Consider the following 21,397-nt stretch of genomic DNA (forward strand, 5'->3'; position numbering starts at 1 on the left):
ATTACTGATATATGTGTGTTTGCTTGGGGCCTTGTCTTCTTGCCACTTTGTATCATCAGATGCATGAGATTGTTTACTTACAACAGAAATCAGTTGGATGTGGCATTACTTTGCTCCAGAAATGGGCTTGGGAGCACATAACTATCTTTCGTCCTAGATTACATATTGATTTAGAGCTAGATCAACCATATGCTTACGGGTACACTGTTGGTGTGAGACATAGGGCATCGGGTAACATCTTGTATTGGCGTCATCAGATTGATATCTTATAGTATTTCTCATGGAGACCTTATCTTACTTGCCCCGGTTGGGCTGATGATGCCCATCATCTTCCTTTTTGTCGATAACAGAGATATCTTATTGGTCAAGATGTGGGTGGTCACAGGGTTATTGATATGCATCTTCCCGGTCGTGTACTCTGATAGTTCGGGGAGATACATGGTATACTAGATGTGACAACTTATTTTGCTCGCACTACTCGAGAGGTTGGTGATTGAGGTGCTTGCATGCAACCTCATGTTTCTATTCTTGAGTTTAATGCTCTTGCTCCTGTTCTGTGGGGATGGCGTTTTGGTGTAGCGGATCCAGGGTCCACAACACAGTATAGTGTATGGTAGATACAACACAGGCCTATACCTTTGACAGATCCGACAATTCTGATTGGTGCTCAATAGATTAGACATGGCAGGGGTTCGAGGGGGAGAGGGAGAGGTGGGGGGAGAGATGGAGGAGGTAGAGGTGGAGATGGTAGAGATGGAGGTGGTAGAGGTGGAGGTGGTAGAGATATGATAGCAACGGTTGCAGAGCAGGTAGATAGTGGAGAGGAGGATGTGGGTATTAGTAGAGAGACAACATCTATGAGCAGTTCTGATGAGGGTGATGATTCAACATCAGGCTCATTGAGAAGCGATGGGGATGAGGGTGGGGATAGTGGACATGATGTTGAGATGCCCCAAGGTACAAAGTCTGGAGGTGCAGAGAGAGGAGATGAGGAGGGATTGAGAGATCGGGTTAGGCGTTTAGAGGACCTGGTCACTACTTTGCGGAAGCGGTGGATGAAGGATAGAGATTAGTATTGGTAGGCGATGGAGGAGTTGACCGTAGAGAGGGATCATATAGCTGCTGAGAGAGATCGACTACAGAGGGAGAGGGATGAGGTAGTTAGGAGATCTCAGATTACCATGGATACGATCAGTTATTTGGGCCGGTGACAGAGGCATGGAGCCAGACAGATAGATATTTTGCTGCTGCACAGGAGGCTATTTATTATATGCAATCTTATGAGAGATCTATTCCTGAGGGTCAAAGGGAGCCTAGTTTTAGTGTTTTCATGGGGAGGAGATCAAGTCGGTCTACCTCTCTACAGACTAGCAGTGAAGGAGTGATGGGTCCACCTAGGGCATCATCGAGATAGACTAGAGTTAGGCGAGATGCACCTACTGATAGAGGCTGCACAGGTTGAGAGATTTGATATTGATGTTGATGTTGTAGATACGATGTATTTTGACACATTTCTATATGATATATGATATGCATTCTTGATGAGCTATTTTATGATGAACTTTATGGTCTAATGTTTCTTTGTTGTGTTTTATGCTATTGTGATGATGAATGCAATGTGAATGTGGTATCATGCAGTGATGTGATGTACCTTTATTTTGCGATGTATAATGGTTGATGAAATTTTTATTATAATGCAATGGACTAAAATTATGAATTGATATATATGAAAATGTCATGTGATGGTTTAATTTTTTGTGTCAAAAGAGGTGTTGAAAATCGCAAATTTGGAAGAATTGTTAGTTGTTAGACGTAGAATAGTTATGAAATGATCAATCAATTGAATCAACCTTTGTTTATTCCAAAAATAGATATGATAGAAATGATTTGATAAAAATTTGATGAGAAAGTCTTCATTGCTTTATTCGTAGTGCAATACATTATCATCATTGAACCTTATTATGTAACAATGGAGCTTATTACACCAGGGTATGAGAAACCAAGATGTATAGATATCTCATTGCAAAGAAACAAACATGTAGCAGACAAGGAATGAACTGGGAATTACGCTAGGGGTCGAGGTATCTGTGGCATTCACAAGCTGAATGCTCCTATCATAGACACCCACTAGAGCAATTGCCCCAGAACTTCATTGGTTCAAACCACAAACAACAAACAAAGAAAAGGATCATGCCCATCACGACTCCTCTAGTCACTTTTTGGACATCCTCGAGTAGCTAAAAGCAATGATCTTTGCCAATTTGATAAAAAAGAGTCAACCAAAAATAGATAAAACTCAGTAGTTGGACTGACTGTGCCTTTGCTTTGATATGTTTGATGTGATTTTGATAATGTTTGGTTTCAGAAGTTTTGGACCCCATTTAAGACTGACGTGTCTAGTTTTGAGTGTACCGATTCTATTTAAGACAAGATGTTGATCACGTTGATAGTTTGATAGTGATTTGATAGATTAGACAGTTCTCAACTTGATTGCAGATGTTTTGACAAGATAGTTGTATCCATTGTTTAACTTCGTACGAAGTGTTTATTGGATATCTGCTAGGGTGTTTGATTCTTGCGAGACAATTTATTGCAATTTTTTGATGTTTTTGGATTTTTAGTTTGTTTTTGAGGATTTTTTTGATGTTTAGGGGTTTTGGGTATTTTCTCAATGTTTTTGTGCTTTTTTGAGGATCGATATTTGAATGTTTTTGTTGTGATTTTTTTATCTGATTTTTATAATTTTTTTAGGACTTTATCTGATTTTTAGAATTTTTTCAGTTATGCCCCCAAGTGCAGACCTATGATGATAGCATGATGATGCATATGGAGACAATGATTTTTTGATACGAGTTATGCTAATGCAGGATGCATGACAAAAATGCAGTTCCTATTCGGACAAGGATGAGTGTGTGTCTTTCATTCTGAAATGCACTAATATGATTAAAGGTGCGAAATGTTTCAAAGATAGGAGTTCAATCCGTTCTCAAAAGACTTAGACCATCCAACCTAACACACTATGTAACCAGGATTTATGAATGGAGGCACAAAAAACTTCTCCATCAATTCTTGAAAATTTGATCTTCTTTTGCCCATGTGTGTGCAATTGAATTTATTCTGACTCTTATAACCATCAAAGACCCTTGGAATTCTATGTGGCTAGCTACGTGAGTTATTCTGTTTTCAAAAGCATCCCAGATAGAGCCTCGCTGCCAACAATCTTTTAGGGCTCCGACGAGGTTATACACCATAATCTCTGAAACATTGCTCCATTGCCAACAGGCATCCATAACCCTGATGGAGTTACTTGCATGTTCCCATAGTCAAGTTTTTATTGCACATGATATTTTAGTTATATATCATTGCTTATGTTGCCTTGAGATGGATATTGGCATAGCATTTTTTTTTGGTTTTCTTTGAAACAATGTCGTTTTGACATTGTGTCAAAGAGGGGCAAATGTAGACACCTAAAAATGTCTCATTAATTCTACACTAATTATTCATTTATTTAATTAAGTAATTCTTTAATTATTTGATTAAACTAACCATTTCTTCTAATTTTCCTAGTTTTTCGCGTTCAGCGAGATTCCTTTGATTTTCTTTAAGAATGATATCTCCTATTTCGAAACAATGTGGGTTGACTCTTTTGTTGTAGCTTCTTCTCATTCTGTTTTGATATCCTTGCAAATGATTCAGAGCGCTTTGTCATTTTTCATTTGGAAATCTAATTCTTGCAAACGTGCTACTCTATAGTTTTCTTCTGAGATAATGTTTTTTAGAGAGACCCTTAGGGATGGAAATTCTACCTCGATAGGCAAAATAGCTTCTACACCATAAACCAAAGAGAATGGTGTGGTACCAGTTTCCGTGTGGACACTAGTTCGATAAGCCCAGAGAGCCGGATTCAGTTGGAGATGCCAATCTCGTCCACTGTTGTTGACAACTTTCTTTAAAATTTTCAAAATAGTTTTGTTTGTTGCGTCAACTTGACAATTGCTTTGGGGATAGTAGGGTGTCACAAAATGTTGCTGGATGTTAAATTTTTCACAAAGTTCACTCACTTCTTGATTTTTGAAGGGTCGTCCATTATCAGTTACAATGCACATGGGCACTCCATATTTGCAAAATATATAATTCAAAACGAATTTAGCTATTTGTTTTCCTGTTGTGAAAGTCATTGGGATTGCTTCAACCCATTTTGTTAAATATTCTATAACTGTGAGGATAAACTTATATCTGTTGGAGAAGGTAGATTTTATTTTCCCTACAAGATCTAATCCCCACCGTGAAAATGGCCATGGTGATGTTATTGGATGAAGATCTTGGGCAGGTGCATGAATCAAGTTCCCATGTATTTGGCATTGCTTGCATCTTTGGACATACTTGTAAGCGTCCTTTTCCATTGTAGGCCAATAATAACATGTTCACAATAGTGTTTTTGCTAGAGCAGGTCCAGAAGAATGTGCGCCACATATGCCATTATGAACTTCTTTTAAGGCAATTTGTGCCTCCTCAACATTAAGGCATCTGAGTAAGGTGCTATCTACACTTTTTCTGTACAAAGTATCAACAATAATTGAATGTTGTCGATTGTCGGATGAGTGCCTTCCTTTTATTTTGTGAAAGATCAGGAGGTATATATTGATCATGAAGGTATGAATATATATCTCTGTACCATGGGGACTTAGGTCCTATTACCATACATACATATTTAGTGGATGGTATTTCATAAGCTAGGACAATGAGTTGTTCCACTTCAAATTTAAAGTGAGTTCCATCGTTTGGCATATCCAAGAGAGATCTTACTATTTCCATTGCATTTGCTGCCTTGTTTTGCACCCTCGGTATCTGTTCAAATGTGACTTTGGCAAAGTGTTTCTTGTATTCTTCCACCAATTGTTTGTACGGTATTAGCTTATCATCTTTTGTATTGTAATCATCGTTGACTTGATTAATAATAAGTTGTGAGTCTCCAAAAACCTGTAGGTTCTTGATCTTCCATTGTAGTGCAATGCGTAGTCCTACCATCAAGGCTTCATATTCAACAATGTTATTGGTGCAAGGGAAGCTAATCCTGAATGATTTGGGAATTGAATCTCCTTGAGGAGTTATGAACAAAATTCCTACTGATCCTGCTCCATGATTTGTATGTGAACCATCAAAGAATAATTTCCAGTGTGTTTGTGCTGATAGTGCAAATATTGATTCATTTGGAAAATCTATCACCATTGGATGATTATCTTGTAAGGGTGCTTCTGCAAGTTGGTCTGCTATGATTTGTCCTTTTATGGATTTTCTATTGACATATTCAATGTCAAATTCACTAAGTATCATGACCCACTTTGCAAGTCTCCCGGTTAGTGCTGCTCTATTCATCAGGTACTTGAGTGGATCAAATTGTGTAAGGAGTTGTACTTTATGACTCAACATATAATGTCTTAGTTTTTGTGATGCAAAAACTACTGCAAGACATTCTCTTTCTATTGGTGTGTAGTTGAGTTCATACCCAATGAGTGTTCTACTGATGTAGTAGACAACTTTGTCTTTTCCTTGTTCACCATGATGTGCTAGAAGAGCACCTAAGGAGGAGTTTTTTGCAGCTATATAAAGGAGTAATGGTTTCCCATGCACGGGCAGAACCAAGATCGGTGTGGATAAAAGATATTCTTTTAGTGTCTTGAATGACTCTTGGCATTGTTGTGTCCATTTGAATGTAATGCCTTTCTTTAAAAGATGTTGAAATGGTTGGTACTTTTTTGCCAATTGGGCAATGAAACGCCTTATGGACTGTAATCTGCCTTGCAGACTTCTGAGTTGCTTGAGCATAGCAGGTGATGGCATTTCTAAAATAGCTTTCACTTTCTTTGGATCTATCTCAATGTTTTGATTGGATACAATGAAGCCCAAGAGTTTGCCAGATGTTACTTCAAAGACACATTTTTTTGGATTGGGTCTTACATTGTATTGCTCAAGTCTATCAAAGATCTTAGCCAATATGTCTAGATGACTATCCCTTGTGTTGGACTTTGCTAGCAAGTCATCTACATAATCCTTCATGATTGTGTGTATCATGTCATGGAATAAGGTGGTCATTACCCTTTGATAAGTGGCACCTGCACTTTTAAGGCTGAATGACATCACATTCTAGCAATATGTTCCCCATGGACAAGTGAATGTTGTTTTAGGTTGGTCTTCTAGTGCAATTTTGATTTGATTATAACCAGAAAAACCATCCATGAGTGATAGCATTTCATTTCTAGTTGTCAAGTCCACTATGATGTCTATGTTAGGGAGTGGAAAGTCATCTTTTGGGCAAGCCTTGTTGAGATCTCTGAAGTCGGTGCAGATCTTGATACCTCCAGTATGCTTGGATACTGGGACTAGATTTGAAATTCATTCAACATAGTCTATGGGTCTAATGAAACCCACATCTAACAATTTTTGTAGCTCAATTTTGACTAACAAGGCTATGTGAGGGTGCATCTTCCCGAGCTTCTGCTTATATGGTTTTACTCCTGGAAGCGATGGCAAATGATGTAAGACCAATTCAGGATCTAATCCAGGCATATCTGCATAGGACCATGCAAAATTGATTGGTCTTTGCTTAAAGAATTTGATAAATTTCTCTTTTTCTATTGGATTTAGGGATTTTGCTAGGTTAATGTTACAAACTTTCTTAGCATCACCAATGTTGATTTCCTCAGTTTCTTCTACCAATAATGTTGGCTATTCTTTATCAATAGGTAGAGCATCCATTATGTGTTCTTCTTTATTATCATTGTCTTGATTAGGAGAGGAGCTTGCTTCTCCAAAATATGCAGTTTTGTCTAAATATACTGCAAAGGCAGCTTTGTGATCATTATAAGGGAGTTCGTCCCTTGCACCCAAGAATTCATCTATGGCTTCATCATTTTGAAACCAATCTAATTGTGGTTTTCCTTTTTGCCCCCCGTCAATTAAATATGGATGTATAAGGGGTAAGTCTTTGTTTCCTGTTGTCATAGAAGATCATGATATCATGCATACTTGGTTATGACTTGATGTGTCCTCATCATAAATCGGTGGTGGGTTGTCTTCATTATTAGATGGGAATTCATAGTCACAAGAATATGTGACACTTTCTATGTATGTTTCACTCTCTGATTCTGTGTCACTCATCTGCTCTTGTTCTTATAATTGAGTTTGTTGTAGATCAGTGGATCTCCTTTGTATTGTGGATACCCTTCTTAAGCTTGGTATCAGTTTTTGTAGTCTTTCTTCATCTGACTCAAATGGAGGAGCTGAAGTTGTTTTCCTTGGCAAAATTATTGACAACAACCAAGGATTTGGCTCATCTGTTGGTGCTAAGCCTATATCTGCTACCATGTTTGTTTGTGCAGATGTTTTAGGTACTACACTACTAGATGTCTATATTCTAGTTTCTTGTAGAAGTTGCCTCATGTCTTCACCATCTGATTCCATGATAGGAGATATTAGTGCGCTCTTTCTTTTCTGAGATGAAGAGGAATACATTCTTGTTGATGACTGATTCTGAGGTGTGTATTCTGAGGGTAACCTAGGCTTGTTCAGTATATCCAATGTACGTTGTCTGGCTTCTGTTATTTGTGGCACATGTTTATATCCCAAGCCTTGATTCTTTGGGATTTCATATGGCAAAACAAGTTCTATTATTCCTTTCTTTTGTAGTCCTAATCCTGTGGTGCCATCATACCTATGTTTTTGTAACATCTTGAAGCCATTTCCATATTGATGTAGAGGTAACCTAGGTATTGTCATGTCATCTTCTTCTCTGTATGTCCAGTAATTGATATCTTCATTTAGAGATTCTTCTTGTAAGTCTCCCCATCTAATGAAAGAGCATGAATCTAAGTACTTCACTATCTCTTTTCCTTTATCTTGCTTCATTATTGTGTTCTGAGGCTTCCCAAAAGACTTGGGAGAAAAAGATAGTTGTTTGCCTTCTGAGGTACTCGAAATGGAATATTCTCCACAACCAACTTCCTTAATCTACAAAGAAGATGTGGTTGGTATATTTTTCTCTATTTCTCTAATTGATAATGATGTCATTTGTAAGTGAAGTGGGGCCTCCTAATTGTTTGGTACTTGATTGTTTGTGCTTGCCCTTAAATAATTACAATGTTGAAAAGGGTTTGGATCACCATGGACAGTGATCTCTATGTCATTGTATGGGAACTTTACACATTGGTGAAAAGTTGATGGTATTGCTTGCATTGTATGTATCCATGGGCAACCTAACAACATATTGTACCCTAATTCTCTATCTAGGACTTGAAAGATGATGGTTGTTGTAACAAGTCCCACTTGTACTAGTAAAGTCACCACACCCTTAGAGGGGCATTCCTCGTCATCATAGACTTTTATATTGATTCTTTTGGTAGAATCAATATAATGTTTGGAATATCCTAAAGCTTTGATCAACTATAGTGTGGATATATTAAAGCCATCTCCACCATCTATAAGTACTCTTTGAACCCTTTTTTGGTCAACCAAAGCTTCCAAGTGGAAGGGATCATTATGCATGGGTCAGTCTGTAGGTACATCATGTTCAATGAATGCGACCTTTGAAGCTGCCAAGTTTCCAACCATGGATTGGAATGTGTTGTCATCAATATATCTAGCAACAATCGAATCTTGTAAGGCTTTGTCTAGGACTGCCTTATGAGTCGGCGATGTGCGCAATAACTCAAATAATGAAATTTGGGTTGGAGTTCACTTCAACTGATACACCATATTATAGTTGCTAGTTATTGAAGGGGGGTTTGAAGGCACCCCTTGCAATGTGACCTTTAATCTTCTAGTGATGACAACACAATCTCTACTTTTAGGATTTATTGTGATTGTAGCTACCATTTCATCTCCTACACTTAGTGTGTTTATGGCATAGTCAAATGCGACATTGGTATAATTGGCAGTATTGTTTTGTGCATTAGAACTAGAAGCTTTTCCTTTATCATGTTTGATGAAAGGATCCTTAAAAATGGTATGATCTATGTTTGGTGCCTTATTGGTATCCACAGTAATGTCACCTTGATCAATGAGATCTTGGATGAGGTTCTTCAATTTGTAGCAACTTGCCATCTTGTGACCCTTATTGCGGTGATACTCACATAAATCATTGTCATTCCACCAAGTGGGCTTAAATGGACTTGGTTCATATGACCTAGCTTCTGGTAAAGTTATGGCATTGCTTTGTATCAAATTTTTCAGTGTTGATTCAATAGGTTCACCGAGGGGTGTAAAGTTTCTTCTAGGTACGCATATCCTTGGTGGCCTTGGATTGTTTGACTATAGTGCATTGGTGTTGTTTTTCTGAGACTGTTTCCTATTGGCGAAATCAACTGGTCCTTGTAGAGATACTGCTGGTTGAGCTCTGTTTACAACACGTGCATCAACAACTCCATCATTTGTGACATTTTTGTTCCTAGACCAAAATTCTGGCCTTTCATTATTTGTATTGGTGGTTGGTCCACTATCTTTGTGGTGTTTCAGTATCCCTTGTTCTAATAGGCCTCTCTCACATTTGACGCCTTTTTCTGTTATGTCTTTAAAATTGTCCAGGCATTGCATTTGTAATGGATACTTAATTGGAGGCACAAGATTTTCATTGAAAATGTCTACTTGCTCAGCTTCAGGGATGTGACTAAGACATCTCCGATATAGGCCTCTCCATCTTTTCAAGAATGTGGCGAAAGTTTCACCTTCTTTTTGCTTTGTTGCACATAATTCCATTAAGGTAACTGGATTATCTATGTTGAAGGCAAAGTTGGATATAAATAACTCAGCCAATTCTCCCCACGAAGTAATTTTGGGTGGAAGGTGTGAAAACCATTCCAATGTTGTCCCTCCAAGAGTTTTGGAAAATAGCTTCATTAAGTATGTATCATTGTGAGCTACTTCAATACATGTCATGAAGAATTCTCTGGCATGATCTCGAGGATCACTTTTCCCTCTATACTTGTCGAACTTTGGAGTTTCAAAATGTGGGGGAAATGGTGGCATGTATAACTTTCTGTCAAAAGGATACAAACAAAGATCCTCCATTGTGTAGCTCTTTTTATCATTAACTTCTTGCATACTAGCCATTTGCTTTTGAAGGTTCTCCATTTGTTGGGTCGGGATCTCTGTTTGGGTCAATGGTGTATTGAGTTGATGAGTCTTTCCCACAAAAGCGATAGTATTTGAGTACCTTTGAGCTTGTTGAAATGTACACTGACCAGGTAACCTTGCACCATAAGTTCCACTAGATGGTGTAAAGTATACAAATTGTAGACTTACATTAGGCTGAGCTGAGCTAGTTGTCCCTTGATTCACATTCTGGCTACTGTAGGTGGAACCAACTGAAACTAAGGGTTGAGTTATATTTTCCAAAGTAGCGTTGTGAGTTGTTGGAGCTTGCATCGTCAAGTTGGGCATTGTAAGAGATGTAAGATTGGTACCTGTTGATGCCACTGTTGACTGTGTTGAGGTTGTAGCCATATGTGCACTTTGAGATATACCTTGCGTTGATGTAGCAACTGTTGCTTGAGTCTATGTTGCAATAGGCATTTGAGGTATATTTTGGTTTAATGTCACACCTTGCTGCAATATTTCTGAAATGTCTACCCCTGGAGGTAACTTGGCCCCATTCTGGACTAAGAGAGTGAGATATATGTCTCTATCATTATTGATGAGAGCGATGAGTTGAAATAACAACTCTTTTATTCCTATAACTAATAAGTTTTTGCCATGTTTTAAGTTGCATATTGGGATAGTGTTTGAGTCATGTGATGTATTTAAATTTTGACTATGTGCATTCTGGATGATAACTAAACCCATTAAATCATGTATTGTTTTGACCTATTATTCCTGTTTCCATTTGGATTATCATAGGTAATATCATGTGTGAATGTATAAGTGTTATGATTAATGAAAATAGATATATATGTATGCGTGTATGTTCTATCTTTTAAATGCAGGAATAAATGAGATGTTGCAGAAGCAGTTATTGCAAGCCAGATGGTGAATCACGTCATAAAAGCAGTTGGAGACATTCAAGGGCGGTTAAACATTCAAAATGCTAGATAAGATGGTGTGCGTAAGAATCGACAAAGGAATAGCAAGACGATGTCAGATTCATTTATGTTTGTCTTCAACAAACATCAATCTTGTAACACTGCCATGCTATATTCTTGGCCGCGGTTTAGCTGAGTTCCACGTTTTCTGTGGATTAACTTCTTCTGTTAACAGTCATAAATGTCTTCTGCCTCATTTCATGGGCATGATCTAGATAGTAGGAAGTTTGTTATAGTTATCTTATAAATAAAAGCTTGCACCTCTTCTCAGAGGTGAGAGATAAGTTAGAGAGACGGGATTAGATAGGGATAGATATCATTTTTCAGAACTTGAAGCATTTCTTTCATTTCATGTGTTATATCAACTTTTGAAAACAATGAATAAAAGTTATGTTATTCTGAGTATATAGAATAATATTTTGAAGTTTGGATACACTCATCCAGCGGGGCCCACTTGGTGAGTATTCTTGTGCATTTGTTAGATTAAGTTTTCCCTTTGCTACAGTAGATGTTCTAGCGATTGACTATTCTTGCAGCCACTGGAACTAGATCTTGTGACTGTTCTTGCAGCCAAAGAAGACAAAGTAATTCCCGTTTATCAACTTTGAACCTAGTTAACAGTTATTTAATTAGAATCTTCTATTAATGTTAAGCTTTCTTGTAGCCATTCAGTTGTTATGTTTTCACTTGTTTATTTCGAATATATTTAGTTGCTGCAGTAGTGTAGAATAACTATCATAGGAACTTAGTGCATATATAGTGCACACCCATTTCAAGTAATACGTCCCTGGGTTGACAAGTAAATGAACTTCAGTCATGGAGATAATAGCTACATAGAATGAATGACCAATCTTTGGGTTGAGAATTTAGCTCTAGTTATTGTTCCTATTGGCGAGGAAAACATTTTTGGCACTGTTGTCGGGGATGGTGTCAAACTAAAAACCTGTTACAATTATGAATTTTCAAGTTTTCAGTATAGTTGTTTTTGATAACTCAGTTTGTTTTAAGTAATTCTCATGAATTTGCATGCATAGATGAAGAAGAGATGCTCAAGATAGATTCATTCCTAACCATCCTAATCATACAAGACTCAATCCATATGAAGCACCAAATGTAAATCCTTTTGATACACTTTACCAAGCCCCAGATGATTTGAACCCGCTTGGATTTGAGCTTTCCGAGAACAACCTTCATTTCCTCTTTGAACTTCCTGAAGAGGAACTTTGTTCAATAACTCTAGTAACTCCTCAAAGACCAATGCAACAAAATCCACCCCCTGGTGGGAATAACCCACCTCCACCTGTGAACCCAACATTTGAGTTCCCTATTTCTGATTTGCATGATAATTCTAATCTCAAGAACATTCCAACTTCTTCTCTTCCTAAATTCTATTGATTAGTGATAGAGGATCCCAACACTTTCTTGTTTGAATTTGATTTCCTCTGTAGGAGTTATGATTATACTAGAGATGCCCATAGACTCAAAATATTTCTTGCCACTTTAAAAGAATCAACTTTGAGATGGTTTATGAGTCTAGGGAGTAGTACAATCACTACACGGGATGAGATGAAATGGTTGTTTCTTGTGGAATATAAAGGTTATTGTAAAGGGACTGACCACCATGGGGATGATATTTTTAGAATGACACAGAAAGAAGATGAGAGTCTAGAAGATTATCTGGAGAGACTTTTATTGTGTCAAGAAGTCCAAGCATAGTATTCTAAATGAAGATTCTCTTAAGTTAATATTTTTAAGGGGAATCAGTGATAAATGCACGGATGCTTTGAATCTTATGGGAGGTGGTGATATAGCACAAGCAACATGGAATGGCATTGGACAAATCTGTCAGAAGTATTCCAGATCTTCTTCTAAGAAGAGTAGGCATTTCAAGCCGGGAATTTCTTCATCAACATCCAGTAATAGAGTTTCTCGAATGGAGATTAGCCACCTTTTGAAGTATTTTAAGGAGGATATCATAAACAATATGGATACTCAGTTAGACACACTCCAAGCTAAGAAGAAGCATGATGAAGCGAATGCAATCCTTGCAAAATTCTGCCCACATTGTAGACACAAGAAAAGAGACCGCAGATGTAAGATGGTTGCAAATCTTGAAGTTCCTGATTTCATGACAGTACAAGGAGATGATGAGCAAGTTTTCTATGTTGCTCAAAGAAGGCCAAATTTTCCAAGACAAGGTATGCCTCCTGATCCACTTCCTTTTTCTGGTTATAGTGGAAATTCCTATGCACAAAATAATCAATGGCAATCTCCATATGCTCAAAATTTTGGAAATGATCAAAATTGGTATAATCCTCAAGGCCAAGGGCAAAATTTTGCCAATCAAACTCCACAGTGGCATCAACCACAAGGAAATTGGTCTTAGTCTTAGGGACCATGGCAATCATTCCAAGGGAATTGACAACCTACCCCTCAATGGAGAGGATGTCAACAATGGACAAATCAGTCTTCTGGTTATCAACAACCTCATTCGCAGCCACAACAACCTTCTATAATGCCTCCTCCTGCTGCCAATACTGTTCCACCTTAACATACACAGTTACCCACTCAACCCATGCCAAATCCTAATAGCAAGCCTCAGCAACAACAAAAAGTTTATTCAGCTGATCCTAATCAATACCCAGCTTATTCTCTTTCTGTAAGTGATATTCACCTTAGATCTGGGACAACTTTACCTAACCCATCCCCTCCAGTTATAACTAAGATACAAAAGTAAAAGGAAATATCTAGCCCAGCAACCCAAATACCTCAGAATTAGCAAATACCCCCATTTCCTCAAAGGTTTCAAGCTGAAGAGATTCATAAGGAAGAGGATACAAATTTTCATATCATAGATAAGCTAAAACACATATGTGTTAAAATTCCATTATTTCAAGCTATTAAGGATGTCCCTATTTATGGTAAATCAATTAAAGAGGCATGTTTAAAGAAACTTGGCAGAAAGAAAAAGGATCCACAAACAGTGCATGTAATGGGTCAACTGGCTTATATTATGTTGGGAAAAGTTTCAATTCCTAAATATTCTGACCCTAGTAGTCCTATTGTGAAAATAGTCATTAAAGGCACTCAGATAAAGAATGCCTTAATAGATTTGGGACCAACCATCAATGTACTGACAAGAGATATTATGCAAAAACTTAACATAACCAGTCTCAGGCCTACTCCTATAGTCTTGCAGCTTGCTGACAGTTCCACGGTTCAGCCTGATGGTATGATTGAAGATGTTGTCGTTACTTTAGACTCTGGGGAATATCCGATAGATTTTATGATCCTATCTCCTAAAGCTACATTGGGGGAATATCCAGTTATTTAGGAAGACCTTGGCTTGCTACAACCGATGCATATATTGGATGTCGATTAGGGGACATGACTATTTCTGATGGAAATATTACCAAAACTTTGGCTTTGTATTCACTGGCTCAGCCCCAACTTGATCAAGAACAAGCTGTTTGGCCTAATGTGGGAGAATAATTCGAGGAGGAATTCAACTCTGTCAATCATCTTATGATGATTAACCTAGAATCATTCATACGACTCCAAGATGATGATTTGATCCTCTCTAAAATTATGGCAAATCAGTTTGAACTAGAGTAGCAGTTGTAGGAATTAACATCAAATATTATAGTAAGATCTACTTGAGACGCCTCAGAAAAATGAGAAGTGCAGACTTCCTATGGCAACAAGGTATGCAATATATCAGTGGTTTCAGGAAAATCCACACAAAGACTCAAAGGTTAACTTTGGTTGAATTGCTTAAATGTCATCAACACGCTTTTGCATGGGATTACAAAGATATGCAAGGAATTGACCCTACAATTTGTACCCACCGTATTTATATCAAAGAGGACTGTAGACGGCTTAGACAAGCACATAGAAGAATTAATCTTGCATTAAGGGAGAAAGTTAAAGAGGAACTACATAAATTATTAAATGCTAGATTTATCTATCCTATATCGGATAGTCCGTGGGTGTTGCCTCTAGTCATAGTTCCAAAGAAAGGAGGTAAATGGCGGGTATGTGTAGATTAAAGAGCTTTCAACTCAACAACTAGGAAGGATCATTTTCCATTATCATTTGTGGATCAGGTATTAGATTCCTTGGCAGGGAAGCAATACATTTCATTCCTGGATGGATTCAATGGCTACATTCAGATTCAAATTGCTCTCGAGGATCAGGAAAATACTACATTTACTTGCCCTTGGGGAACATATGCATATTTTGTTATTCCTTTTGGCTTGTGTAATGCTCCAGCTACTTTTCAAAGAGCAGTAATAAGCATATTTTCAGATATTTCCCAGGACAACATGGAGATCTATATGGATGATTTTACCACTTATGGTTCATAATTTGAAGAGGCATTGAAGAATCTGAAGAGAGTTTTGCAGAGGTGTGAAGACTACAATTTATCATTGAATAGTGAAAAGTGCTTTATAATGATGTAGGAAGGCATAGTTCTAATGGTATGATGAAAGAATAAGTATCTGGTAGATTATTGAGATTGGGGGGGGGGGGGTGAATCAGTAAATAGAAAAATTGATACAAACTTCCCAAAATCAAATTCAAACATACAAAGTAAACTTATCAATGAAATACCACTGTCAAGATCAATACTCATAAGAATATCGGTTGACTGCTACAATAACTTAATAGTAAACAACATTTCACTTGTAAACATCTAAATGCTTTATCATATGCCAATTCTTCATTTCTCAATGCTTTTGGTTAGCATGCCTTATCAGAAATAGTTCAACAGTTAATCAAATCAACCATAAGATCATAACCATAAAAACATTCACCACATGACACATGTATTTATACGTGGAAAATCCAAATAGGTAAAAACCACAGTGAGATGAGACTCACAAGATAATATCTGAACTCTTCTGAAGTTCACCCTGTTAGGAGCCAAGCATGTTAAAGCTTTTACAAAAGTCCTATTAAGAACTGATCTTGTTAGGAATCACTCGGTTAAGGGATTGACTACAAATGCCTTGTTAGAAGTAAATACCCTGTAAGGAGTAACCTTAGTAGAGGATTTGAAAATCCAATCTAATGGACCACCTTGTTAGAGGATTTAATAAGTAACCAAGCTTGTTAGAGCTTACTCGGTTAGGGGATTTCAATTCTGTTGTAATTGTTAGAAAACAATAGGAGTTTCTTGATCTGTCTGAATAACACTACATTTGCTTGATCAGATCCATTTAATCTTCTATCTGCCTTTACTTAAGCTGCAGACTCATTCTCCGGTTTGGCAACCACACACTCAACTAATTTCTGCCAACTCTTGCCAACTCTTAACAAAACAACTTCATCGACCTTAAATACAAATCAATTAGGTCGGTAACACAACAAAAAATCTAATCCTTTCATCAAGATTACAAAAAAGTCGGTACAAGCACGACCGTTGGATTTTATAGCAATCTCTACACATCAATCAAGAAAACCTCAATCGCTCCTTGATTACTGCTTCATCGAGCTCAGTAACTCATCACACGCTTTGTATTAGATGCAATACACTTTGCTCATTCCCTAGACAAACAATCGTGCCAAAACATTTTGATTTTGTCTTCATACAATGATCTTACGTGTCACCATCATTACCACTCAACATCAGATCATAAACCAACATAACTAATTCAACAACCTTAATCGGTTAGGGTTTAACAAAAACAACTGGTAGGGTTTCCCAGTTACATAACATAGAAAGAGTTTAACCTTTTACTTTGATTACCAGTTCAACTCACAAACTTGCATACCGGTTTACAATATCCTTCACAAATCTCTTCCTATCAGTTATAAGACAATATCAACAATAACAACAATATCAACAATATCATTACCGGTTTAATTGACATCAATGACAACATAACATATCATTAATGCAATCTTCATGCAAATGCCAACAATCTCCCACTTTGGCATTGATGACAATACAAAATATCAACACCATTGCTTTTCTGATGTGATTGTGAATAGGAATCCTAGTTTACATTACCAAGTATTCACATGCCCTCTCTGTCTTTAGTCTGTCACTGGTTTTCCTTCCCATAATCACATAGTTCTTCTCCCCCTTTGACAGCAATGCCAAATTGAATGTCAAATTTTCACTGTGCATCAACAACATACTGCAACTTGATGCTCCCCATGTGGAATACATCCACTTCTACACCAACCCTTGTAAAATTCTGCAAGTGATTCAGGGATTGATGTAGTCAACATCATGTTCAACTAACTTCATCAATAGCGACAACCCCTAATTGACTTCTAAGATACTCAAAGTAGTCTTAGGCAGAGGTTTGATAAAAATATCTGCAAGCTGCTCCTTGGTAGAAACATGCTCTAAGACAACATCTTTTCTCTGAACTTTTTCCCTCAAGAAATGATACTTCAATTCAATTGGCTTGGTTCGTGCGTGCAAAACAAGATTCTTGGAAATATTAATGGCACTTGTGTTATCACATAAAATCTTTATAGGTTCTGAAATCTTCATCTTAAAACCTTCCAAAATGTGCCTCATCCAAATAGCCTGTGTGCAATTCATATAAGCTGCAACATACTCAGCTTCAACAGTAGATTGTGAAGTACAACTCTACTTTTTACTACTCCATGAAACAAGCCTTCCTCCAAGAAGAAATGGTCCACAGGTTGTGCTTTTCCGATCATCAACATTTCCTGCCCAATCAACATCTGTGTATGTCTTCAAATCAAAGTTTTCTCCATATGGATACCATAATCCATAGTCAACAGTACCTTTCAGGTATCTAAAGATTCTCTTGGTTGCTATCAAGTGTGTCTCCTTAAGATTCTTCTAGAATCTAGCAACTATGCCAACCGCATGGGCTATGTCTGGTCTGCTGTGGACAACATAGTACAATTTACCAATCATTGACCTATATTCCTTCTCATCAACAAACTTAGATTCATCTTCCTTAGACAACTTACAACCTGTAGCCATTGGTGTCCCAACTAGTTTACAGTCACTCATGCCAAATGTCTTCAAAACCTCTTTCACATACTTAGACTGTGTAATGAAAATACCATTCTTCATTTGTTGTATCTGCAAGCCTATGAAATTTTTTATTTCCCCTACTAAAGACATTTCAAACTCATTTTTCATTTCATTTGCAAAACTGTTGCTCATGACATCATCGCCTCCAAATATAATATCATCAACAAATACTTCACTGACCAGTATTTCATCTCCTCCAGACTTGAGATATATGTTACTATCATCACTGGTTCTCAAAAAGCCTATCTTCATTAGATGTGTATGAAGCCTTTCATACCATGCTCTGGGTGCCCGCTTTAATCCATATAAAGCCTTATGCAATCTGCATACCATGTCTTTCTCATCAGTCAAAGCATAACCATCTTGTTGCTCTATATATACCTCTTCTTCCAATATCCCATTAAAAAATGTAGACTTAACATCCATCTGATATACCTTCAACTTTTTATGGGTTGCAAATGCAAGTAAACTTCCGACACCTTCTAGTCTTGCTACTGGTGCAAAAGTTTCTCCATAATCTTCTCCTTCTTCTTGCACATAACCCTTGTAGACTAATCATTCCTTGTTGCAAGCTACAACACCATCTTCATTCAACTTGCTCCTGTATACCCATTTAGTACCTATAACATTTTTATTTACCAGTCGGGGTACTAGGGTCTAAGTGTTGTTCTTCTCAATTTGATCCAATTCCTCCTCCATAGCTTTAACCCAATTATCATCACAAAATGCCTCCTTAGTAGTTATTGGTTCAATGCTGGAGATGATGCAATAATTCTCTCTGATTCTTCTTCTGGTTAGCACTCCAACATCGTTATCTCCGATAATCTTCTCAGGATTGTGATCCAGTCTCACATATCTAGGAATAACATGATCATTATCTTCAAGTTTAGCTTCTTCGTTGTCATCATCTTCTTCTGATTTTATCTGTTCCGGTTGGACTGGTGCCTCAGAATTTGCTTTGCCAGTTTCAGATTTGCCAGTTTCTGGTTCCAAAAACAAAATGCAAGGATCTTCATCCTTTTTCTCTGAACTGGCTCCTTTTGAGACTTCAAGAAATTCATCCACTCGAACATCACCACTCTCAACAATTCTCTGTGTCCAGTTGTTAAAACATTTGTAGGCCTTACTCTTGGTGGAATAGCTAAGAAATATGCCTTCATCACTCTTAGCCTCAAATTTGTTAATGTAATCACCTCTCTTAATAAAACATTTGCTTCCAAATATCTTAAAATAGCTAACATCAAGTGATCTTCCATACCAATATTCATAAGGACTCTTTTCCTTACCTCTCTTTACTAGAACCCAGTTCATTATGTAGACAACTGTGTTGACAGGTTCTCTCCAAAAGGTTTTCGCTACACCTCCTTGTATCAACATTGTCCTAGTAGCTTCAACAACTGACCAATTGTTTCTTTTTGTGATACCATTCTGTTGTGGTGTCCTCAGTATAGAAAGTTGTTGTTTGATACCATTCTCTTCACAGTACCTAGTGAATTCCTCATAAGTAAATTCACCGCCTTGATTTGTCCTCAGACATTTTATCTTCTTACTACTCTCTTTCTCAACTAAGGCCCTAAATGCCTTGAACTTACCAAAAGCTTCAGTCTTATCCTTCAAAAATGTGACCCACATCATCCTTGAACAATCATTAGTGAGAATCATAAAATATATGTCTCCTTGAATACTTTTTGTTATTATTGGTCCACAAAGATCTGTATGAACCAAATCTAACAAGTGCTCCGTTGAAAAGGATTTGCTTTTGAAAGTTGAAGAAGTCATCTTTCCTAACTGACATTCTTTGCAAAGAGCATTAACTGGTTTGTCTAACTGAGACAAACCTCTCACTATCTTGGACTTACTCACCTTAACAATGTTATCAAATTTTATATGACAAAATCTCCTATGCCAAAGCCAGCTATCATCTATTTTGGCAATAAAATAGTTGCTAACTTTAGAAATAAGGTGAAATGGGTTACCTTTAGTTTGTTTCCTGGTTGCAATAAATTCACCTTTGTTGTCAAAGATTTTGCACATACCATTTTTACAATCTAGTGGGTATACTTTTTCATTGAGTTGTGCCACACTCAAAAGATTGTGCTTTAGTCCTTCAACCCAGTAGACATCATCTGCACCGCTCTTCCCATTAAGAGAAATAACTCCTTTAGCTTTAACCATGCATGGTGAGTCATTGCCAAATCTAACATCGCCATCAAATTATTTCAAGGAAAGAAATTTTCTCTGATCACCGGTCATATGATGTGAACAACCACTATCAATGATCCAATCATCAGAGTTATCCATCCTGGATATTAATGCCTTCTAGTCTGATGTCTCTTCCTTAATTGGTGTAGGAGCACCTAGTTTTGAGTGCAATTTCTTCATTTTGGTGTGTTTGTTCATAGATTTTTTTGGGATGGTGAATAAGAGTCTTCTATTAGGTCCTCATATGTTTTTTTAATGCTTTGGTAGGTTGAATGTCCATAGGACAATGCATTTGCTCAATTTTGGCTTGTAAGCCTAAAATGGCATAATCTTGCATTTTGATGTAAAATGTCTTGAATAGCCTTGTCTGGCATTAGGACATGTTAATTTAGTGGTTTTTAGTCATTCTAGATGGTTTGGAGGAGAAAACAAAGCATGTAAGGCAAAAATGCACTTTTTGGCAAAAGTTGTCAAAGTTGCTTGACAACTTTTTGCAACATTGAGCAAATTTTTGCATTTTTTTGCAAAGGGTTGGTTAGGGAACTAATGGAGAGTTAGTTAGGCCACAAATGGCACATAAATTCCCTAAGCATGAATGTATTGAGGCTGATGAACGCTTGGAGCAGATTGGAATACAAATTGGAGACCATTTTTGAGTTTTTACCTTGTGTTTTCCAAGAATTAGAGCAGCAGTCTGTACTTAATGGATTGATTGAATTGTTGTTCTTTGATTATTGTTTTGTACATGTTCTTGTAGTGCTCAGGAAGCATCTTGATTAGTTTTTGTGCAGGTTTGGATTGAGTTGTTAATTTTGCAAGCTCTTGACTACCTTTTGACAAAGGATTGACTCTCTTTGAGTACACCTCCCCATCATTAATAGCCATAAACGTAATATCTTCACTAGCATCACCATCAGATTCTTCATCAGTGATACCATTATCAATAGGAATAAGACAACCTATCTTGCCTTTACCCTTATACTTATTGAATTTATCTCTCTTGTGTTCATTTTCACCATTAGGACAATTAGCCGCTATGTGACCAATCTTGTTGCATGCAAAATATTTAAAAGGTAATTTACCTTTGTATTTA

This window comes from Cryptomeria japonica, chromosome 9, assembly GCF_030272615.1.
Source record: "Cryptomeria japonica chromosome 9, Sugi_1.0, whole genome shotgun sequence".
Taxonomy (NCBI): domain Eukaryota; kingdom Viridiplantae; phylum Streptophyta; class Pinopsida; order Cupressales; family Cupressaceae; genus Cryptomeria; species Cryptomeria japonica.